Source organism: Amblyomma mixtum, chromosome 3 (assembly GCF_055824585.1).
Source record: "Amblyomma mixtum isolate Tamu chromosome 3, ASM5582458v1, whole genome shotgun sequence".
In the NCBI taxonomy this organism is placed as follows: domain Eukaryota; kingdom Metazoa; phylum Arthropoda; class Arachnida; order Ixodida; family Ixodidae; genus Amblyomma; species Amblyomma mixtum.
The window spans coordinates 386909564-386931762 of NC_143014.1; the positions used below are offsets into that span (position 1 = coordinate 386909564).

Below are 22199 nucleotides of genomic sequence, written 5' to 3' on the forward strand. Positions count from 1 at the left end.
CAGCTCGGCAATATGAAGGCCACTATGACGCTGCTACAAGCCGCGTGTGTAACAGAGAAATGCAGAATCTTAGCGAAGCATCTGACCGGTACAGCGTAACCTCGTTGCTTCGAATTTCCGGTTATTTCGGGTTATTCGGATTGGCGCTTTGGTTCCGTTGACGTCACGTGTACGAAGGGCAGCCCGATCAGAATTTCCAAAGTTCTAACTCGAAATTAATCGAAAAAATTTTCGCATTCCTTTCGAGTTCCAGTTACCTAATTCAATTGCATAGCACTTTGAGTTAAAAATGAGTCAGGGCTGACGAAAGTAAAATTCCGCTTCAAAAACAAATATTAAAATGTGGTAGGGCCGGTTTCTCTTTGGAGGACGCCCGACGCCTGATGCCGCGCAGACCAGGTGGCGGCTGGCCAAGTATTGTGGAACGTGGTCGACGCAGTAAGGAAGTCAGGCCTCTTGCGCGTTCGATCCCAATTACAGAATGATGTTTTGTTCGATCCGCTTACGCTACTCGTCCGGAGATGGTTGAGCGCTCGCTTATCATACGAGAGGTACTGGGTCGATACCCAGCACCTCCACGGTGACGCTGTTTCTTTTTTTATAGTCGGCAGCGGAGCTATTACTCCGCTTTGTTGTCCTTGCAGTCGTGCTCTGCCGCCAGTAACACGCTTATCTTTTTTTTTAGGGAAAGCTACATTGGCCATGAACTTGCGGTTTCGCTGTGACGGTGCTCCGAGGAGGCACAGAGACCGACCTGAGCTGTTGCCTAGCAACCACGGGAGCTGGCGCTCGACGCGCCATCTGGCATGACGTCACTCTGCGCGCCTCGCCGCGGAGCCGCCGCCGTTTGGTATGACGTCACATCGCTTGCCTGTAACCGTAATCTTAGAAGGAGGGTCGCTAGACATAACAAGGAAATTGAAAATTATGCGATCAAATTATGCGTACAAAACTGGTGCAACAGATATGTGACGAGATGGAAGGGGGCATGGGCCTTTCCAAAACGTGAGGTCTGCTGAGACACCTATTAGATCTGACCAATTCAAAAACCCAATCGGCAATTAGATTATCAAAAGCGAGGCGCACATTTGAGGGAACAGATGCAGAATTCATGGACAAACTAATCAACATGTACATTGGCGATGCCCATAGTACCACCCTCCCAGAATACGACGGAGCTCCCAACGAGGAGCTCGACGCACCCATCATGGAGGCAAAGGTCAGGGCAGAAATATTGAGACTAAACACGAAATCGGCCCCGGGCCCTGACGGGATAACTAACAAAATTTTAAGAAACCTGGACGACGACTCCATCAGCGCTCTGACAGAGTACATGCAAGAAATTTTGACTAAAGGCCACCTGCCTCGACAGTGAAAGTCGGCAAATGTAATTCTTATCCCAAAGCCGGGTAAACGCCGAAACTAGAAAAATTAATACCTATTTCCCTAGCCTTCATGCATGGGGAAATTGATGGAGCGCGTAGTCCAGACCAGACTGACGCGCTTTATGGAGCAAAACGATCTGTGGCCGCAGGAGATGGCCGACTTCCGACCGGGCTTGTGCACGCAGGACGTTATGCTCCGATTTAAACATGACATAATCGACTTGCGTTCTAGAGACACCAAACTAATTCTCGGCCTAGGCTTGACAAAGGCTTTTGATAATGTCAAACACGAAGTAATCCTCCGTGGCCTCCATGACATCGGGGTAGGCGCGCGAACATACGATTACATCAAGGACTTTCTGTCAGGCAGAACTGCCTGCATCAAGTTTCAAGACATCGAGTCTCGCACACTGAAGTTAGGGAGCAGGGGCATGCCGCAGGGCTCGGTTCCCTCCCCCGTTCCTCTTCAACGTGGCAATGAGGGCCCTCCCCGAAGCTCTGCGGAGCATAGAGGGGCTAATTTCAGTTTGTATGCGGATTACATCAACCTCTGAATTAACCACGGTAGCGATGCGAGTATCGAGGAACGCCTGCAGGATGCGGCGGACACTGTCATGGACTGTGCTGCCAGCAGGGGTCTCTCATGCTGTCCGCAAAAATCAGAATTATTCGTCTACAACCCGAAGTCACTCCGATGCAAGCACAACTGCAAATTTGACATTAAAGTAGAGGGGAAAACAGTTCCTAAGGTAGATCAAATCAGCATCTTGGAGCTATTTATTCAGGGTAAGGGATATAACGATCGGGCAATCAAAAGGCTCGAGTGATTTGCCACGCAAGCCCTTGGCATATTTAGAAGGGTCGCGCTGAAAGTACGAGGCCTGAAGGAACGAAGCTTGCTTAAACTAACCCAAGCATACGTAATCAGCCGCGTGAGTTATGCCACACCTTTCTTAACCATTAGGGCTGAAGAGAGGAAGAAATTAGAATCGCTCATTCGACGGTGCACAAAGAGGGCCCTGGGCTTACGGATTAGCACCTCCACAGAGAAGCCGCTCTCTGTGGGAGTACAAAACCTGAGACGAAATAGCGGCGGCTGTCAGAATTTCACAGCTCGAAAGATTAAGCCGAACAACCACGGGCAGAGCCATCCTTGAAATGGCAGGCCTGCAAACAGATAGGGCACTAGGAGCCAAATCGAGCATTCCGCAGGACTGCCGAGAAAATCTAATCATTCCCCCACTCCCTCGTAACATGCATCCCATATTCAACAGTGAAAGGAGGGAGAAGAGAGCAGAAGCACTAATCAGACGCTTCGATCCGATGGACAGCAAGTCAGTTGCGTACGTGGACGCGGCAAGTGGCAGGTCGGGTGCGGCGGTCGCCTCAGTGATCGACGGCCGCCGCGCCCCCGTATCGGCAGCCACCATTAGAAGCCGCAACTCGGAAACAGCTGAAAGAAGTTGCGATATCGCTGGCTTGCGTTTGAACGGAAGCCAATTTTATAATTAGCGAAAGCAAAACAGCCAGCTATAATTTTGGGAAGGGTAGGATCTCGCCGGAAGCGGCAAGGATTCTGGCCAGTAGACGGCTAAACAGAAAAATTAGCCTAATTTGGACTCCCGCACACGCGTCCATTCCTGGCAACGACGCGGCCCACGAGTTAGCCCGAGCTCTCTACTTCCGGGTAGCTATGGAGCCGCCCGACTTCCGGAACATGGACGAGCGTCTGCAAAATTATACGGAAACTGTCGAAAATTATAGGTTACACAGGAGGCTGGTGCCGCCACCGGATAAAAGTGTAAACAATAGGGAGGCAATCGCACAGCGGCATCTCCAAGCTGGGAACTTCGTAAACCCGGTCAGGGCATATCATGTTGAGAGAGATGAGAAAGAAAACGATAAGTGCAAGCACTGTGGGGCGAGAGGGACCCTCGACCACATAATCTGGGAATTCGCTAGCTCCCCAGGGGCTAAAGCAAATGTAAATTGCAGAGAAACCTGGGAAGCCCTGCTGCGGAGAGAGGCCCCTGCTCCACAGCAACAAGCCATCCGCCTGGCGGAAGAAGCCGCGAGGAGTCAATACCTCTTTCCCAGCTTCTAATCGCGGAGGTCCCGGCCCTCGTCACCAAGGCCTGCGTGCCGGGGACAGGGAGTAGGGGGCCTCCTTATCTGGCGGAAAATAAAGTAGATATCATCACCATCATCATCATCATCGTCGTCGTTGCGCTCGCCTCCGCTCGCTTCGCCAGCTGTGTCGCATGCCTGATAACATGTCCTGACATATATCCTGACATAGCCGAGGTAAGCCACTGCCAATTTTTGTGCTTCCACATATTTAATGTGTTGTTTCTTGACTTAAGACAGCATTTTTTTATTGCCCGATGCCTAGCTGTGCTTTATTCGTATAGATGCCTAATGTGGCGTGGTCTATTGATAGTACTGGCCAGTAAATTCTCTACACACACCCTAGGGCCGGGGTGTAAACGCACACCCTTGGTTTTTTGCAGACGCTTCCTTAATTGTAAACATTGTCTTTTTACAAACGACAGGAAATTTCTGTCATCTCTGTAATGACTCTTGGAAGTCCTAAACGTTAATACCTTTACACAAGACATCAACGACTCAAATAAAACATTAAAAATGACGACAGCTTCTCTTCTACTTTCAACACCGCTGCTGCAACCCTCCCCTTAGAAATCTGGACCCCCCCCCCCTAATTCCAATTCCTGGGGAAATCTCTATACTGGCTGGATCTTTTCACTACACTTCAGTGGTGCACTCGCCGCAGAGGCTCAGTAGCTTCGGTGTTCGGTTGCTGGTACCAAGGTCGCGTTATGGAACCCCGGCCACGACGGCCGCATTCAGATTCAGCTGAAATGCAGTCTCCCATATGCGGTGTGATATCAGCGCACGTTAAAGAACCCCGAGTGATCCAAATTAATTCGGAACTCCTACAAGATGTGTTGATTCGGGACGTTAAACCCCTCACTTTACATATGGTGGCCGCACCTGGCAAAGGACAGGGTCAATTGGAGAGACATGGAAGAGGCCTTTGCCCTGCAGTGGGCGTAGTCATGTAGATGATGATGATGTGGTATTGGACGATGGCGTGAATTGCAGACACCACCAAGATTCGCAGTTCGGGTTTTTTGTTAGATGGAACGGAGGTGTCGTTCAAACAGTGGTTACTTGAAATTGCATGTAACAAAAACTGCAGCGCAAAAAGTTTGGCCTTCCGTGCAAGCATGACATATCGGCCTGGTTACACGAAACTAAAGACAATTAAGTCTAACCGCAGCCACGGAGAAAAAAGGAAAGTATTTTAGAGACGGCAAGCGCAGAAGGTGGGCGGAGGAGATTACGAGTTTTGCTTAGATAAGGTACCCGCAGCTAACACAGGATAGGGTTAATTACAGGGATATATGGCACAGGCCAACGCCTGGCAGTGGATGCAGTTAGGCTCATGATGATGATATCTTTAACTTGCAGATCCTTGTGGGTGGCCAATTTTTTTTATGTAATAAAGATAGAATGTGCTCGCCAAACATATTGAGGCAACGTCGATGGTCAATATTTTGTCACCTGTAGATGCGTTGCGCGGTTATGTCGTGGTCGCCATGATGGTGACCCACGTCGTTCCCACTCCAATGTTCCCGTCGGTGCGCATTGAAGCAGCTTCGGATCAGCGAAGTGTTAACACGCAGCTTTCCGCTGTGCTCGTTCTGATAGTCGCCAGTATGACGGGCGCTATGCTGTCAATGAGAGCAATTTATATACTGCAATATTTCTTTAATGGATGCATGCCGCATCGTTACGACAAAAAATGGACCAGCCAACTATGACAATAGTGTCTTGCCAGGCTGCACTGAATACACGAACACATGCTATCAGTGACCAAACAGGTCAACTTGTGTCATTCAGCAGACGTTGTAGATTACAAAATAACTGCAAATAATGCCCACCTGTGCACACACCTACAGGTGCAGAAAAAAGCAATGAAGGTTTTTCACAGCCTGCTGAATTAAGAGCTAATTAGCTCTTAATTCCGCAGGCTGTGCATCCCAGTCTCGCTGCAGTCACAGCGACGGTTTTGGATTTTGATCTTCGGACCAGCACAAACTTGATGATCACGACAAATTGTGTCGACTTTTTGTCAGACCCCGGAAAACACATTCTTTAGTTGCTGTCCGCTTGCCACGTCGTACACGTAAGGTCACGCAGGCAGGGCAGCGGACAGCAGCCGAGTTTACAGAAATGGTGTCGAAGAGGCGAGCGTTTCACTTCCTTCTCCGTTTGATCCCATTTACCGCTCTAAACTTCCTTATAATCAGCCGTGTTTCTCGTCCAGGGGTGTAGCTCAGATGGTAGAGCGCTCGCTTAGCATGCAAGAGGTACTGGGATCGATACCCAGCACCTCCACTGATTACTTTTTCTAACTATTTTTAGAAGTCGTCAGGAGAGACATCAATACCAGCTCTCCTTGTTTATTATCGCAGCTTCAGAAGGACGCCAACCTCCAAACCTGCATTTTCGCCCTTCCATAATCTGTCCTAGCGGTTTCTTCATATCTACATGGAATCACTGAAACAACCTGCATTTTCTAAATATAAGCTCAAAAACTTCATCTCCCTTCGCCGTGCATCTTTTGAATCACTATCCCTGAGAAGCTGGAGAAGCTAAATGAAGACGCCCCTGATTCTCACCACACTGTACACGTGGGAATAATTTTAATAACACTCTTCCGTCTATTGAATAAAGGAAAATACCTCGTGCCTCATGTCAGTGCTGACTGCTGGACGCGTAACCAGGAGCCCAGTAACGAATTCACGCCACAAATGCAAGACAATCTACTTTACTTCCAATTACATACACGTGAAATGTTTTTACGTTACTTGCACGTGTACTCGTTATTGTGCGGGAGAACAGTGGCTTGCCAATATCGAACAGAACGAATTAGAGCATGGTTTTTCTCTCCTGTTACATCCCTTATACCGCTTCAAATTTCCCTCTAGTTCATTGCGTTCCTCGTACGGGGGTGTTTGGGATAGTAGAGGGCTCGCTTAGCATGGGAGAGGTACTGAGATCGATACCCAGCACGTCCACTGTAACAATGTTTTCTTCTTCCTCTGCTACGGAACGAGGCTTTTTGTCCTTGTAATAAAGGAGAATGTTAAATGAATGACCTGTACCCTATAGTCCGTATGAAAGGAAGATCTAATGGGCGTTAGAATTTCTGTTTGCGACACAGCCTTCGTTAATACTGCAACAACCACTGTGCTGAAAGCAACCATGTGCTTTTTCAGAAATAAACGCCAGTCACGGTTCGCGTGTTTGGAACCTGCTTAGTGCTTTGTGTTAACGATCTGAGGGCCTGTACTACAACGTGTACTGTACTACATCAACCTGTACTACAACGTGATCCTGGGCTACGCGTTGCTCTACCTCGTCTACTCGTTCCGGGAGACGCTGCCGTGGACCAGCTGCGACTACGCCACATGGGCCGACCACAACTGCTAGAACCCGGCGCCAGGGGTCGTAAGTGGGCTTCCACGCCGCGCATATGGACGCGGTTTCGCGCACCGAGGCGATCGATATCTGGAGTCGGAGTGAGTAATTGAAGAAGCGATGGACGCTGAACTGGCCAAGTCGTGCCTAAATGACCCGGCGTTTATTAAGGCGGAAGCCTTTAATGCCTCATCGTTGTAAGCAGGAGCTGTCGACAAAAATGTCACGCTTTTCAACTCGTCGAAACGGTCGTGACGTCACACTGCGCGAATTTCAAACGGGGCCAATTGTACTTTGGCTACTAACCATGCAACCAATTAAAGGGATCGTATAGTGATGCTCCAAGTAAGTTTGACTGAGTTTAGTTAATTGCTTACTTAACCAATTGGTCTAATTAACCTTTCTAGTCAGACCAAATAAACAAATAAAACCGAGTAAGAAATTGGCCGAGCTAGGGAATCGAACCCCGGTTTGCGGAGTGCGAGTCGAGCACGCTACCACTCCGCCATGCCAGCTCAATGGTTTGGAATGAACAAAGGTGCGTCTAGAGAATACGATGTTTTCGTTCACTCCCATCTTCCTCCCTTCCCGTTACGGCGAGGTTTAGGTGTCCACCGAGATATGAGAGACAGAGGCATTTCCTTTCCTCAAAAACCAATTTACCGGCGAGCAAGGCGTATTTGTCCGCCTTTCAGATTGGTCCAAATTGTCGTGACGTCACCGCGAGCGAATTTTGACGGGTGTACACCGAAATATGTGAGAGAGTCACTGCGCAACTTCCTTTCCTCAAATACAATTTTCGACTAGTGTCTACTGAGATATGTGAGACAGTTAATGCGTAATTTCCTTTCCTCAAATACAATTTTCATTTCCCTCATTACGGCCCCTCTTTCTTCTTTCACTCACTCTTCCTCCCTTCCTGTACGGTGCGGCTCAGGTGTCCACCGAGATGACAGGGAATTACAGCCCCATTTCCTTTCCTCAAAAAGCGTTGCTTTCAAAGGGCAACGCATCGCGCCGACCGGGTGGTGGCGTTCCTTGAACTCCGTGGCAGCGCTACAACACGCTGTCGCGTTCCACTCCTAAAGGCGAAGCTTAAGCGTCATTAATTGGCAGTTAATTAATGCACCAACAAAATGTGCAGTGAACAATCGCGTAGCAGAATGCAGCACTCAGCCTTTCGCCTTTCACCACTTTAGCCGCTAAAGTTTCTCGTAATTTTTTTTATAAGAAAATAAAACTGTGCTGTAAATTCCAGTGATGTTATTTCACTTGATACCCAGAGCAGCTTCTCGGTGGCCTAACTTCGATGGCCTGGTCGTTTGAGCATCCGCCTCGCATGCGGGATGAGAGTGGGTACAAGCTTTCCCCTGCCTGGTGCTCGGCTTCTTTAGGGTTCTTTACGGTGCTCGGCTTCTTTAGGGCTTCTTTAGAGTGAAATGAATGGGCCTTTGATCCCACCTTGTGCAATGAAAACTACCTTGTGCCATGGAGCTGTTTGGCCAAAGCTGCCCTTGTGCCGTAAAAATCCATCATCTGTTCATCTCATTGGCGCATTGGTGTCTCGTGTCGTAAGCAAACGGTCGACTCGTCTTCAACGCTCGCGTTTGCACAGATCGCCCCCAACACTCGTTCAGGTGGACCACGGAGCTTCTCGAAGTTTGCTTGGACATGACTTGCTGCGCTTCTATGGTAAATTTTTGTAAGCTATCTCAGAATGGATCATCCAGATCTATTTTGAGACATATCTGGATGGTATTACCATACAGTCACTTCATTGGCATGAAGAGCCGACAGTAAGATTCGGGATCTACAACCTGAAAGAATGTGGCGAATTTAGGGGCAACACCGCAATGGAATACAAAATACTGCTTTAGCGATCAGGTTGGTGACACATTGGAGTCATTCTGATGGCGGCATCGATTCCATATCCGGGATGGTAGTTGAGCACCTGGACCCCGCGGGACAGTATCTTACACACTGGTTTGTCCCAGTCAAGGACGATGTTGGGAAGCTCACTTGCCATGGCTGCATCCTGGGCGCCTCTTTCCCTTTGGGGCTTTGCCAGCGGACAACCTCCAGGGGAGCCCCGACAAGAGAACGCCCAACTAATCTTACTAAATCGGTGACATACCTGGGGCATGCCACAAACACTGTCTGCTGTCTCACTAATAAAGTTAAAGTACATCATCATTACGCTGTGTAATACAGCAAGAGCTGTATATTGTACGTTCGGGGAAATCATGTTGCCATTGGCGCCGTCCATGCTCCCCCTAAACCTATCTCTCCCAATTCTCCGTCTCGACCATTTCTCTCGCTGCGCGTGTCACGTCGGACGCCGGCCTTATATGGATATACGAGCGATCACGCATAAAACCGTTCATGTCCAATGGTAGCACGCGTGATGCAAACTTTCTATGGATACAACTCAAGAACGAAGCGGCTTTTCCCCGTCAAAGGACCGCCTTCCAGCCAATGGCATCGGCTGATTCTCATAAGCCTGCTAGCGTGATAATACAGGGAGTGTCAGAAGAAAGGGGACATTCCTCTCCCTCTATGGTCGGTGATAGTCAGTTCCCTACTTTGTCACGCCGTTCCCTCTATTGTCACACTATCAGGCTAATCGACCGACGCCATTGGCTGGAAGGGGGGTCCTCTGACGGGGAAAAGCCGCTTCGTTCTTGAGTTGTATCCGACTATATAGACACCACTACCACCACAACACATGGCTTGGTACTACACCAGAATTCTCCAATATTATCAGCAGGAGACATTAACTAGAGCTTACCCGTCGTACTAAAGCGAGTGAAGCGACCTAAACCAAAACCACCCATACAGTATAAATGGCGTTGACAAAACGCGATATCGGCATTTCGCAGCACCCTAAAGCTGTCGCTGAAATAACGCATTACCACTAGAGTAAACATCCGGCCAATGTTCGGGATCGGTTTGTTTGCCTCCATCATATAACCTAAAGTATAATTTAATATACCGCCTTCTGAATTTTCAAAAAAGGCCATGTGCGGTCACTCACACTAAATGTTTATGGTTTATGCGTTTATGGGGATTTAACGTCCCAAAGTGTCTCTAGCTACGAGGGACGCCGTAGTGAAGGGCTCCGGAAATTTCGACCGCCTGGGGTTTTTTAACGTGCACTGACATCGCACAGTACAGAGGCCTCTAGAATTTCGCCTTCATCGAAATTAAGCCGCCTCAGCCGGAATCAACCCCGCATCTTTCGGGTCATCAGCCGAGTTCCATAACCACTGAGCCACAGCGGCGGGTCACAGCAAAGAAGTTCAGCACATAAGGTCGCAGCACTGCTCTATACAAGAGCCCGGACGGGGTTCAGCACGTAAGAGCCCAGACGGGGGGATACTGTGATGCTCGAGTGACTTTGACAGCTAACGCTCTGGACGAGCCAGTGTTGTGCCTTTGGCGATCCCTGTCGCTGCAAGGGTTGTAAACGACGGCCTGGGAAGAGGTTCCTCTGTGAACTTCTTCGCTCTTCCCGATCGAGTACCATCAGCGTCGTGAAAAGAAAATACCGGTGTAAGCAGTTGTCGATGGGCGTTCACGAGCAGTTAACCCTGTAACTTTCCGGCGGTCGTTCGCAAAAGTCGGCCGTACAGTACGAAACGTGTTCGCGCGCAGGTTCCGTGCTGGACGGTTGAGCGGCGCCTGCTGAACCGCTACGCGGGCGACAACTACTCGGGACCCGACGCGCACGTCATCACGCGGGGATCCGACGTGGTGCTCGTGCCCCTCGAGGTGTACGAACACCTGGCCAACGCCTGCACGCCGGCCACCCAGACGGCGCCCGAGCAGTTCTTCTAGTGGGTGGACACTCTTCTCTGCCGCTATGTTTCTCTCCACCCTATGCATGCGTTTTATGGTCTCTTTTAAGCTGCATCCCTTGTAAAACGTCGCATATGAGCCGCGCATATGGAACCAAATACGGAATTCATTTGACACGCAAAAGATTATGGAAATCCCGATGCTTTCCATATGTGTTCTGTACGGTTCCTGTTATATTTATTTATTTACCTTCAGCGCCCAAGTGCATTACAGAGGGGAGTGAGTTTATTAAACGCAAAGAAAACAGCGACAAGATAGTACAAAATTAATGATAATTTATACGAGAGCGATATTCACGGCTGCGCGACGACATAATCACCAACAGAAAGCCAGCACCGACAATATGCTTTTAAAACAAACCATATTATCTAAAAAGTTTCAGCAAGATTTCCATATGAGATGCATGGCGTCACACGGAGTCCGCATGAATTTAGACTCTTTCGTGCGCGTTTTTCATTTGACTCCGTATGTTTCATATGGCTTCCATTGTGCCATGGTGAAAATATACGAAAATTATCGCAGTCGTTTGTGAAACCTTTCACTGTGATCGTAATGTACAAAGAGGAACACTGTAATGCCGATCTGTGTTCTGGTTTGCGGATCACTGAATGAATTTTCGTGTAGAGCCGTCATTGGAAGTGGTAGCGATAAACTTTATGCTACATGCGGGATGCAACGCTATACATTTTTTTCTTTTAAGCATGAAATGCTTTTAGCTCCCGTTGTCGGCAGTGTGGTGACGTCACGCCGAGACCGAGAGCCATCATCCGGGCACTGAAATCCACTCATCCGGGCACTGAATTCCACTCATCCGGGCACTGAAATCCACTCATCCGGGCACTGAATCCCAGTCATCCGGGCACTGAAATCCACTCATCCGGGAACTGAAATCCACTCATCCGGGCACTGAATCCCAGTCATCCGGGCACTGAAATCCACTCATCCGGGCACTGAATTGCAGTCATCCGGGCTCTGAAACGAGAACATCCGGGCACCGTACGAGACTTAACGAGATTTAACGAGACTCTCTAAGCCCTCCTACGCGACCGGCATGCAAGCGCCGGTCGGTCTCCAAACGAGACAAAAAATAACTGCTGCCAGTGCCTTCTCAATGTTTATCAAGATATCAGTGGAGCTGTGGGTTTGATAATGGACGGAATTATAATTTCCGATTTCTAATAACGCGTGCAAAAAGCACATAAATGCCACGTTACACTTCGTTGTCATACGTGATCCGGGGGAGAAGCGCTGCGTTCAAAGGGCAAGGCATCGCGCCGAACGGGTGGTGGCGTTCCTCCCTTCCTTTACGGTGCGGTTCGGGTGTCCACCGAGATGGCAGAGAATTACTGCGCCATTTCCTTTCCTCAAAAAACCTTGCGTTCAAATGGCAAGGCATCGCGCTGAACGGGTGGTGGCGTTCGTTCCTTCCTGTACGGTGCGGTTCGGGTGTCCACCGAGATGACATTAGGCCCCTAAACATTTCATGCTTACTCTACTCTCGTTTACGGGAGAGGCAGAGATTTTTCTTCTGGTAGGGTGCAGTGAACCCTGTTTTTCACCGGCCTTGCAAATAGGGGCAACCACGGTCTCCCGGGAAAGCGTATGCTACTGCTGGCTGACTTCATCTCCTTTTTCGCACTCTTTGTTACACACTACGAACCACAATCATCATCATCGACTCCAACATCCGCGGCTGCTGGTTTTCTCGAGAGAACGCTTTCTAAACGCCCCTGAAGTCGGGCCTACTTCCTTGGCTCGGGAACCGCTAATGACGTAGACTTATTTCTCGGTTTCTTTTCCTCTTTTTAACCCCTAACCCCCAAACCGATTTCATCTTTTATATTTATAAATTTTGTCCTTGCGGCACTAGACCGATTTACTTTACAACCCGCTGGTTTTCTTTTCCGTCTGCCCACGATACACTAATGACCGGGCTGATACTCTTTCTTCATTACGATCAATCTACACTCGGAGCCCACTGTGAGGAATAAACGAAAGTTTGACAGTACCATACGAATATTTCCTTAACAACACGTGGCACAATGTGTCCCCACTCTCCCTGGAGGATGTATAAGTAGCGCTGTATTTTGCAATGATGCACACTTTGAACTATATTTGTGGCGACACATTGGTTTTGGTTTGTCTTGGGAATTTGTCCTCCAGAAATTTAGCCGCTCCTCAGGGTAAGAGGCGAACACCACGGCTGCATCGCATGCCGCAGAAAAGCGCCCGCTCATTGTTTCACATGGGGCTGTCCCACCTTCGATCCAATTACCACAAAAGGCGCACATTCAAGAACGTCAAGAACAACCACACCTAGGCCCACATGGTTCTTATGGCTCAGCTAAGGTGAAAGTGGCGCCGACGGCGAAAGTTTCATGTACACCTACCATAAAAAATTAGCTGGAGCTCTCAGCTAAATGAACGGGACAGGGGAGAACACAAAAGACTGCACTGTGGGCAGCGTTAACTCCCTGCCTTTGCACCTCCCGCCGCCGATCGAAGAAGCGAAGCGACAACTGTACCGCCTCCCTGTTGTAGCGTTCATGGTGGAGGCGGCCGTAATATCTCAGTATAACAGAAAAACTGACCCTGTCGCCACTACGGAATCACACGATCCCCACCTGAGTTTGCAATTCGACCTGCTGGTTTATAAAAATCCCATTTCTGGCTAAGTGGTTTGGTGTCCCGGGCCCACCTGGGTCTTTAAGTATGTGCTTTGAAAGACAGGATGACAATAAAACAATCTCCCTCCTGTCCCACACCGTACATTGAAGAGATGACGTCACAGGACTAGCGGAAACACAGCAGAACCTTCTTGGTAGCGCTAACGTGAAAAGACAAAAAGCACTTGATTATCTTCTTGTGAATTCAAAAAATTGAGTTCTCGCGCTGACACTGCTCCCGCACCCTCTCAGCCGTCACGTGCTGGGCCTGAGCAGCGGAATCGAGGATCTGGGCTCGCTGCAGCCTCCGCTGGTCGCATCCCTGGTGGTGTCGTGGACATGCGTCTTCCTTTGCGTCTTCAAGGGCATCAAGACTTCGGGAAAGGTGCGCGATTGAGGTGGTCCGCGGCAGATAGCCGAAACAAGGACATAAGCGATAACCATCAGCGTGTCGCACATTGATTGGCTTCCGCTGAAAAACGCGTAGATGAAAGGCGTACAAGGAGGATCGACTCTTTCGGAGAAGTGCACGTAAGCAAGTACAAAACAGTTGACCGCGACTTCATAACGATAGGTCTACGCAAATTGTTGGAGGGGCCTCCTTTTCATACGAATTTTGCACGCATCGGCTAATTCTAGGAGCAAAAATATTAAGAACGGAATGATATCCTGGGACGAGAGCAGCGACCGAAGTCGCATTTTTTTGGAATGTCTTGTGCGCAACAAGTTGGAATATTATGGATGTCGTAGCCACAGTTCCTGTAATACGTAACGAGGAAAGGCACACTAAAATGTAGCAAACCAGGAAACGGTAGCTACGGCTTAGTGTCGCGTAGTGGCCGTTACTCTGCAGTGCGCACCACGACTAACCTCTTATTCATATCAGGTGGTCTACGTGACGTCATTGGCTCCACTCTTCATACAGATCATGATGTTCCTGCGTGGCATCACGCTGCCAGGCGCTGCGAATGGCATTCGCTTCTACCTGGTCCCCGACTGGTCCAGCATCTTCCGCGCAAAGGTGCGTCTCCGTCTGCTCACTTATGGGGGAACATTCTACAGGGAACTGCCGCTTGTCATGGCGGAAGTCATATGGAATGCAACGGGGATTGAAGTATGTGGTTCAGAAGCAGAACAGGGATTTATATACCTTCACAGCTGTCGGCCATTGCTGATATTTGGTGTCGTAGTGATTCACCTAGCTGCTAGAGTTCGTTACCCGATGATACGTTGCGACGCAGAGATGAGTCGTTGGTCAGAATACGTACAGCTGGCCGAATCTTTAGCCGCAATGTCCGCGGGACGGTATCCATCCAGGTGCTCCTCGTTGCAGTTAGTCTTTACTTCATGAAACACTTTGCGGAGTGGCGCGGGCTTCTCGACCAACTCTAATTTAACACCGGACATGATAGCTACCCTTTGCAAAACGCAGCTCCAGAAAGTGCTTGAATAGTGATCATAGAATGTCCTTTGAGTTTGTCGGGAACACATATGTTGCGTTCACATGATTCCGTGCGTCCATCTAGTATTGAGCGCTTATTTAAGCAGCGAAAATTCTGGGTGATCATTACCGTTATCATAGCCGAACATGTGTATGTTTCTGCTTTCATTAAAATCACAAAGAGCTTGCAACGCTGACTGGTGCGTTCCAGGGTCTGTTGAGGTCAGTTAGCCGCTTGATGCCAGCTGGTGCAGTGCGAAGATGGCACTATGAAATCTCAAAATCGTTGCTCAACAGGAAGTCTGCTCAGGAAACCACAGACACAGAAAATGTGTACTGAAGCCAGGAGAAGCGTGGCCCCCTCTTGCACCGTTAATATATCGCATGCTGGCAACGACGCAAGCTTCGAAACAAGCGGGAACAGAATGAGCATCTGGACTGATCAGTCGTTTCTCTGCCATCACGCAGGTGTGGAAAAGCGCTGCTGAGCAGATCTTCTACTCGCTAAGCCTCGCCGAGGGCATGATCATCTGCTTCGGTGGCTTCAACGAATTCAGGAACCAGCTTCAAGGGTAGGCAGTTGAAGCTCTGACGCCTCACTGAATTAACGGCAAAAAAAAAATGAAAGGGGATTGACAGGGGCTTTTTTGCCGCTCGTTTCACGTCTTTTAACGAGGTATTATAATGTAGAGTAATAGCATGGCGTACAGACACTATCCTCGACTGTATATTACAAAGTAACGCATGGTGTACAGGCTTGGCGAAACGTGCAAATTCGCCGCCTTGTGCGCTCGCAACTTAGGACAAAGTCAACGAATAAACCGGTGGACACAAGTCAGAATAAAGGGTGCGGCGTACACCAACAAGCTGCGGAGGTTGCCCGTTACAACTTGTTCTCTGCTCTGCGAAGAGGAACTGGTTCTATAGTTTGTGACTTGGCAATACAGATGTAATCTGCGCTTGTGGACGATGTGCATAACGAAGGAAGACAAAGTGTTACTCCGCAGACTTAGCCACTGAATTCTCGTCTCCTGTGATCCACTCAGGGACGTGCTCGTGGTTGCGGCGGCTGACTTCGTCGTCAGCGTCCTCGGGGGCCTGGTTGTGTTCTCGGTGCTCGGAAACATGGCGTACAGCCTGGAATTGCCCGTCGACGACGTCGTCTCGTCGGGTGAGTGAGACATCGGGTTTGGCATTTTTACACTCTGGTGCACGTTGAGAGGGCTGTCGGTAGATGTCGTCACTACGACGCCGGTATCAAGGGCTGCCCTTAGGAACTTGTATGCTCATTTTATACACTACTTTGTTTTACCATGATGCATTACACTGTTACTTGTAATTAGTGCTGATCACTCGTAATTAGTAATTATCGTTGATCACTGCTACTGCGCATCTGAATTACTAACACGTTATGCCTTAAATATCGTCCTTTATCGTAGGCCTTTCTTTATGAGAGGGTGCTTCTGTCGTCGCTATCGTTAAGGATCAAAGCTCTAGAAAGGGAGTGGTACTCAAGAGTCTACGTCACGCGCTTTATGGCTTCTTCACTGACAATTACCCATCTCTCTGCGTGCAGGTATTGGGCTGGCGTTCATCGCGTACCCTCAGGCGCTGAGCATGATCGCCTACCCACATCTCTGGTCGGCCGCCTTCTACGCGATGCTCTTTTTTCTCGCCATAGACACCGAGGTGGGTGTTCTTATTAAGAACGGTGAGCGCGAACAATAGGCGCAAACATTATGAAAAGAATATCATGTACCAACTAGCCCCAACCGAAGTTTTACTGAGGTGGGTGATGCTGATATATTACTGCAGCCAGGAATGGCTTCGTGCAGTTTATTTCGGCTGGCCCATAATGGCTGAGAGGCTAACGCCTCACCATCCCTGCACCAGGCTGGCTCACCACCGTCCTATCAGCGATGCATCGCGGTCTCTTTTCGGTCGGTTAAAGAATTCGGGGCTGCGTACCGTTTTTTTTTCTCGCCTTTCCCACGAACACTCAATACACACATATAGTGCGCTGATGTAACGGACGTGGCATATGTGTAGCTAACATTACTTTTAGAATGTATGTGAGCCTGTAGTACACAGAACGGCCGTCGCAAAAACAATGCACCTGGGAGAAAAAGTAAGGCACTTCAAGTGTGGCTGCAGTGCTTTGAATGCAGACGACTGCACGTAGCGCACCCTGCACACCCCTCTTCCTGTCATGTGTCTCGTTATACGTCATCTGAGTTTAAGCTCTTCTTTGCGCCATAATCTTCCTCCTGAACATGTGTCCAAGAACAGGTCCTCTTTCCTGTCCTCGCGCTGCCAGTTCTCGTCGGTCGAGTGCCTGCTGACCCCGTTCAAGGACCAGTATCCTGCGCTGCGCAAGTACGGGCCCCTGCTGTCTTTCGCGGTGTGTGCGCTCGTGTGCGGCATGCCCATGGCCAGCCGCGGGGGCCTCTACATCCTCACCGTGATGGACACCTATCTGGGCGGCTACCTGTTGCCATGGATAGGCCTCGCCGAGCTCCTGGTTGTCGTCCTCGGTTACGGTGCGGCTCCCTATTATTGGATAAAGAGTAGAGTCTTCAGCTTTGTTGCCATTACAGGGTGTTGACAGCATGCTGTAGACGGATACAACTCAAGAACAAACCGGCTTTTTCTTGTCAAAGGACCCCTTTCCAGCCAATGGCGTCGGCCGATTCGCATGAGCCTCCCAGTGTTACAATGAAGGGAGGGCACTACCCCCACCATTGAAGGAGGTGACTATCCCCTTTCGTCGGTCAATCCCTGCATTGTCTCGCTAGCAGGTTCATGAGAATCGGCCGGCGCGATGGTTGGAAGGGGGTCTTTTGACAAGAAAAAGCCACTTGGTTCTCGAGTTTTGTCCGACTGTAGAGACAGGGACCTCAAAAGTTAACATGACAAGCACTATCTCGTCCTAATCGTTGTCTTTTTTGTCAGCACTGGTTGCGACAATCTCTGTGCATCACTCTATGTCGATTTCCCGCAGGGCTGAAGCGGTTCTGCGCCGACATCGAGTTCATGTCCGGTCACCCTCCCAGCCTGGCGCTGAATATCTGCTGGGCCGTATGCTGCCCCGTCTGTCTCACGGCGAGTCGGCGTCTTGTAACCTCTCCGCTGTCGCCAACTCTGAGCTTCAAGCATGTTAGGGCACAAGCTCATCGGGCTTGCAAAACAAGATGAGCGCATCCTTGCTTCTTATGGAGCTATTTGGAACAGCTGAAAGAAAACGGGGGGGGGGCGGATATGGGAGAAGAAGGCCTCCTTTATCACAAGCTAGCCTTATTGGCAGCCCCAAAGAGATCTTGGTCCCTCTCGGGAGGATGCCCGTAAAGTTGCTGTGTCTGCAATCACAGCCAACGTGCTTTGGTTAGTCACGAGGGCCAGTGAGGTGTGGAAACCTCAGTGATGCTACAGGGAGGGGACGCACAAACGAAGAAGGTAGTGACAGACATCAAGCGTCTGCTGATATATACAGAACGTTTGAACCACGAATTTAACCCGAATTTACAGGCAGCGAATAGAGCTTGTGACTTTCTTACTCTCTTTCTCTTTTTTCTTCTTTATTTCTGCTTCTTTCCTTTTTCTTCCTTTTCCCTTCTTTTCCTTCTTGCGTTGCCTTTCTCTCGTTCTTTTCGTTCTTTTCCTTCGCTACCTTTCCTTCTTTCCTGTCTACCTTGCTTCTTTCCTTCCTTCGTTCTCACGCTTGACAAAAATGGTCTCAAAAACTGCGATCCTCGCAGTGGATTGTGGTGGCGGACGTGTTCATGTACGGCGAGCCACTCACGCTGGGGGACTACACGTTTCCCACGTGGGTGAACGTGGTCGGCATCTGCTCGGTGCTCATCGCCATGAAGATCATCGCAGTGTTCGCCCTCTACCACTGGCACACCTGCTGACGCGTGAGTGGTTAAGGACGCGCTCCTTTCGTTGTACCGATGCTGCAGTTTGCATGATCCACTGCTTGAGTATCCCACGGATGTAAGGAGGAAGCACAGCTCACAGGGATGACGGCGTAGTGACGAGACAGATAGCGGCAGAAAAGAGTTGCGATGTTACGACTGTACCCTGGTCAGTACCTCTCCACACGACGCCCTGGCTAGGCGTACATTCTGCCCTAAACGCAGCCGCCTGCCCAGTGGTGAGCGAGGAAGAACGAGCTATTACGTCTGGGTGGGGCGGCATTGTGTGTAGATGTCTTACGGTTATAAACACTTTTTATTTGCGAATATATTGCTTCTTTTGCGTACATTTGTCACAAATTTCGGCAGCACCAAACCTAAAGGCCAACAATGCTTCTTCCTGCGCTAGTTTTGCTTTATGATAATTGTGAATTCATATTGTCAGAGAGGACACGAAAAAAAAATGAATCAGTCAGGAGGATGCCGTTTTGTTCTTACTGCTTTTCGTCTTCTTTCCTTTTTAATGTATTACTTATCGGTGAAAGTTTGTGGCTGGCATGCTCAAAACAACTGAAATGGAAGGTTCGTTCATACTGCAGTTTACAGGGAGCACGCGACGAAGAACGGAGCGTTCAGACTCTCGCCATAAAAACGATTTTCACCTGAAGACGTACTCGCTAGTTCAATACATGAAGGACGCTGCAGTTAATTTCAGGTGAGAGAGGAATAGGTTCTTTACGATCGATGTCGGTGATAAAGTTTCCTGATGGTTCGGTGATCCGGCGACATGTCGCAGGAAAGAACTAAACAACTTCGGACACTATGTACACTTGATTACATTATCACGGGTCGAACAGTTACTCTAGGCCACAGTGGCACTTACATCTCTTTATGTCACAAGCGCTGGCTCTCCCGTTAAGTTTTATCATGTATTCTTCGCGAAGCAAGCTTCGTTTGCAATACGCGTCAAGAATGGTCGCAAATAAACAACCTGTTAATCAACGAAGCAAAAACAAAATGCGTTCTTTTGAGAGCTCGAGGGACTTTCGGCAAAATGACAGATGCTACAAGATTAGGACCATTTAGTACATCTTGCGATAAAAGTGTGAAAACACATGGGTGACCTTCTCAGATGACACGACTTGGAACAAACATGTCAAGATTCTTTGCGCAAAAGTGCAAAAAGCTGTTGGTATTTCAAACAGGTGCCGTCACTTGTTTCCAACTGGTGTTAAAAAAAACTTCTTTGCAATTTTTTAATTCATTCGCAGCTTAATTATTGCTCACTGATTTGGGGGAACACTACATTAAATAATATACAGAGCTTAATTCTATTGCAGGAGAAAGCAATATGAGCAATTGAGAATATTTCTTACTAACACACTCAACCACTTTTCCTCAAAAACAATATATTAAAAGCTACTGATGTATATAGCTACAAGTTAATTAGGTGCTACAAGCGAGCAATTATGGGGAAACTTGACACTTTTCTAATACAGGCAAACTTAGAGAACATACACAGCGTCTACCCCTTTTGTCATCGGGTTCCCTAGAACATTTTTTTTTTCGCGTACATACTATTTCCAACAAAGAATAGCGCACACGTTACCAGGAATCCTTAACCGCTTCCACTGGGAAAGCATGAATGTGGAAAGGCTTGAAAACAACCGCATTTTTCAGATATTCTTATGTCACAGTGAACATTTTTGATGCCAATAGAAATAATCATTGTGGATGTTTTCGCTTCATTGTAATTATTAGTGTTTTCGCTTTAGACTAGTGCGCCGCGTCTGTATGACTGTCCTCCACGCATATTTGTCCGATCTTCATTTTTTTATATTATTTTTTTCTGTAAACAATTACTGTCCTTTACCTTGTACCTTTGTTAGTTCGCAACTTTGAAGCTTGTAGTCTTTCATGCAGCGTTTAACTCTTTATAGGTTTTTGTGTAATCTTGAAACGTGAAATATGCAAGCTGTGTTCAAACATCTTTTTCTCCACCCTCCCTTTTCACTTTTTGTGCGAAATCAAGATTTTTTTTTCTGTTCAAGTTCACCTAAGCGAAGTTTCTCGCTCCGATGTCCCCCATGTAGATTTTCTCCGAGCTTCCTCGAGTATATCCCGTCTCGCGCTTGGCGCCGTAAATGCGACGCCTTAAATCACTTATCGCAGCATTCTGTCTACAGTTTGTTTCGTAAATCGGAGACGAGCTTGCAACACCGAGTTGGACGTGTTTCTTCAAAAACGAAATAACCAATGGCACTGGGGCGCCCGCGAGGCCGTTAGCCGCAAGCATCGCGCGATTTCTGCGCGTAGTCGAAACCTACGAAGTTTGCGCTGTTGCAGCTGTGGCACACAGACACAAAAGCAAAAAAAAAACAGCGAAAACAGCAGAAAAGCGAACACGTGCACTGCTCTAGCCCCTCTCCATCGTTCGCCGCCCCTCTCTGGGACGGCTGTTTCTCCTCACTGGGCTTCCTGTCGAACCCTACATTTCACTCCGTTCTCCGAACCCCAGGGGTCCGCGTGTAGGTCTCGCTTTCCGGCATGAACGCCTGCTTTGCTCCTCGCAGTAGGCCAACAGTCGTTCCTGCAGTTTACCGCGTGTGTTTCAACACAAATCCTCACGAACGGCGCCTGGTTAGGGGCTGTTCGAGGGGCCCTGACAAAACAATGAAATCAAAACCAAGGATGACCGACGTAACGCCTTCTGGTTGTGTGCTGCCCGACAGACCCCGGCGCAACAGCCCGGCAACTTAACTGATGGCGTCTAAAATTCTTTGCTTACACCTTCGCCTACACAGGTGCTGCAGAAGGCGCTCTTGCCTTCGCACGATTGGGGCCCCAAGGACCCTGATGAGCGCTACGAGTACCTGCGCTTCCTACGGCTGCGAGGCATGAACAACCTCTCGGAGCCAGACCAGCCGCAGCCGCCGACAGGTGATAAAGCCACATCGGCGGCTGCCGGAGGCAGCGGTGGGGCGCCACCGTCTCTCACGGCGCCCTCCGACCCTACAACCCTCGCCCGCATGGTCCACCCGCCCGTTGAACCTGCATCGGCGGCACCTGGCGAAAATGCGGCCCATGTCGCCTCAACCACCGCAGGGATTCAGGCCGAACTGATATGAGGTCTTCTGGAGCAAGACCCTTTGTTCCTATATAAAACCCCTTACAAGATTTCGTTCAATATCTTGAATAAGACGTATACAGGATACTATGAGAAATTTTGAGTAATAAGTAATACAAGATTCTAGTTCCGCGGAGCTTGCTGTATGCGATGGCTTTAACCTGCGCAGAAGACTATGGTGGTCGCGACGGCACCTCATGCTTTCCATGCGCGATAAACTTTCTCACCTCGTTTCTGTGACGTCATATCACTGTGCTTCGTGGCTTGACATAGTGCTTTCTCGAATTTTGTGTGTGATTA

The 22199-nt window shown here is 49.0% G+C and overlaps 1 pseudogene; it reads left to right on the forward strand.

Moving 5' to 3' along the window:
• The window catches only part of LOC149357104 (sodium- and chloride-dependent glycine transporter 1-like), a 44429-nt pseudogene extending 22529 nt beyond the window's left edge, over positions 1-21900 (forward strand).
• Positions 21901-22199: the final 299 nt, after the last annotated feature.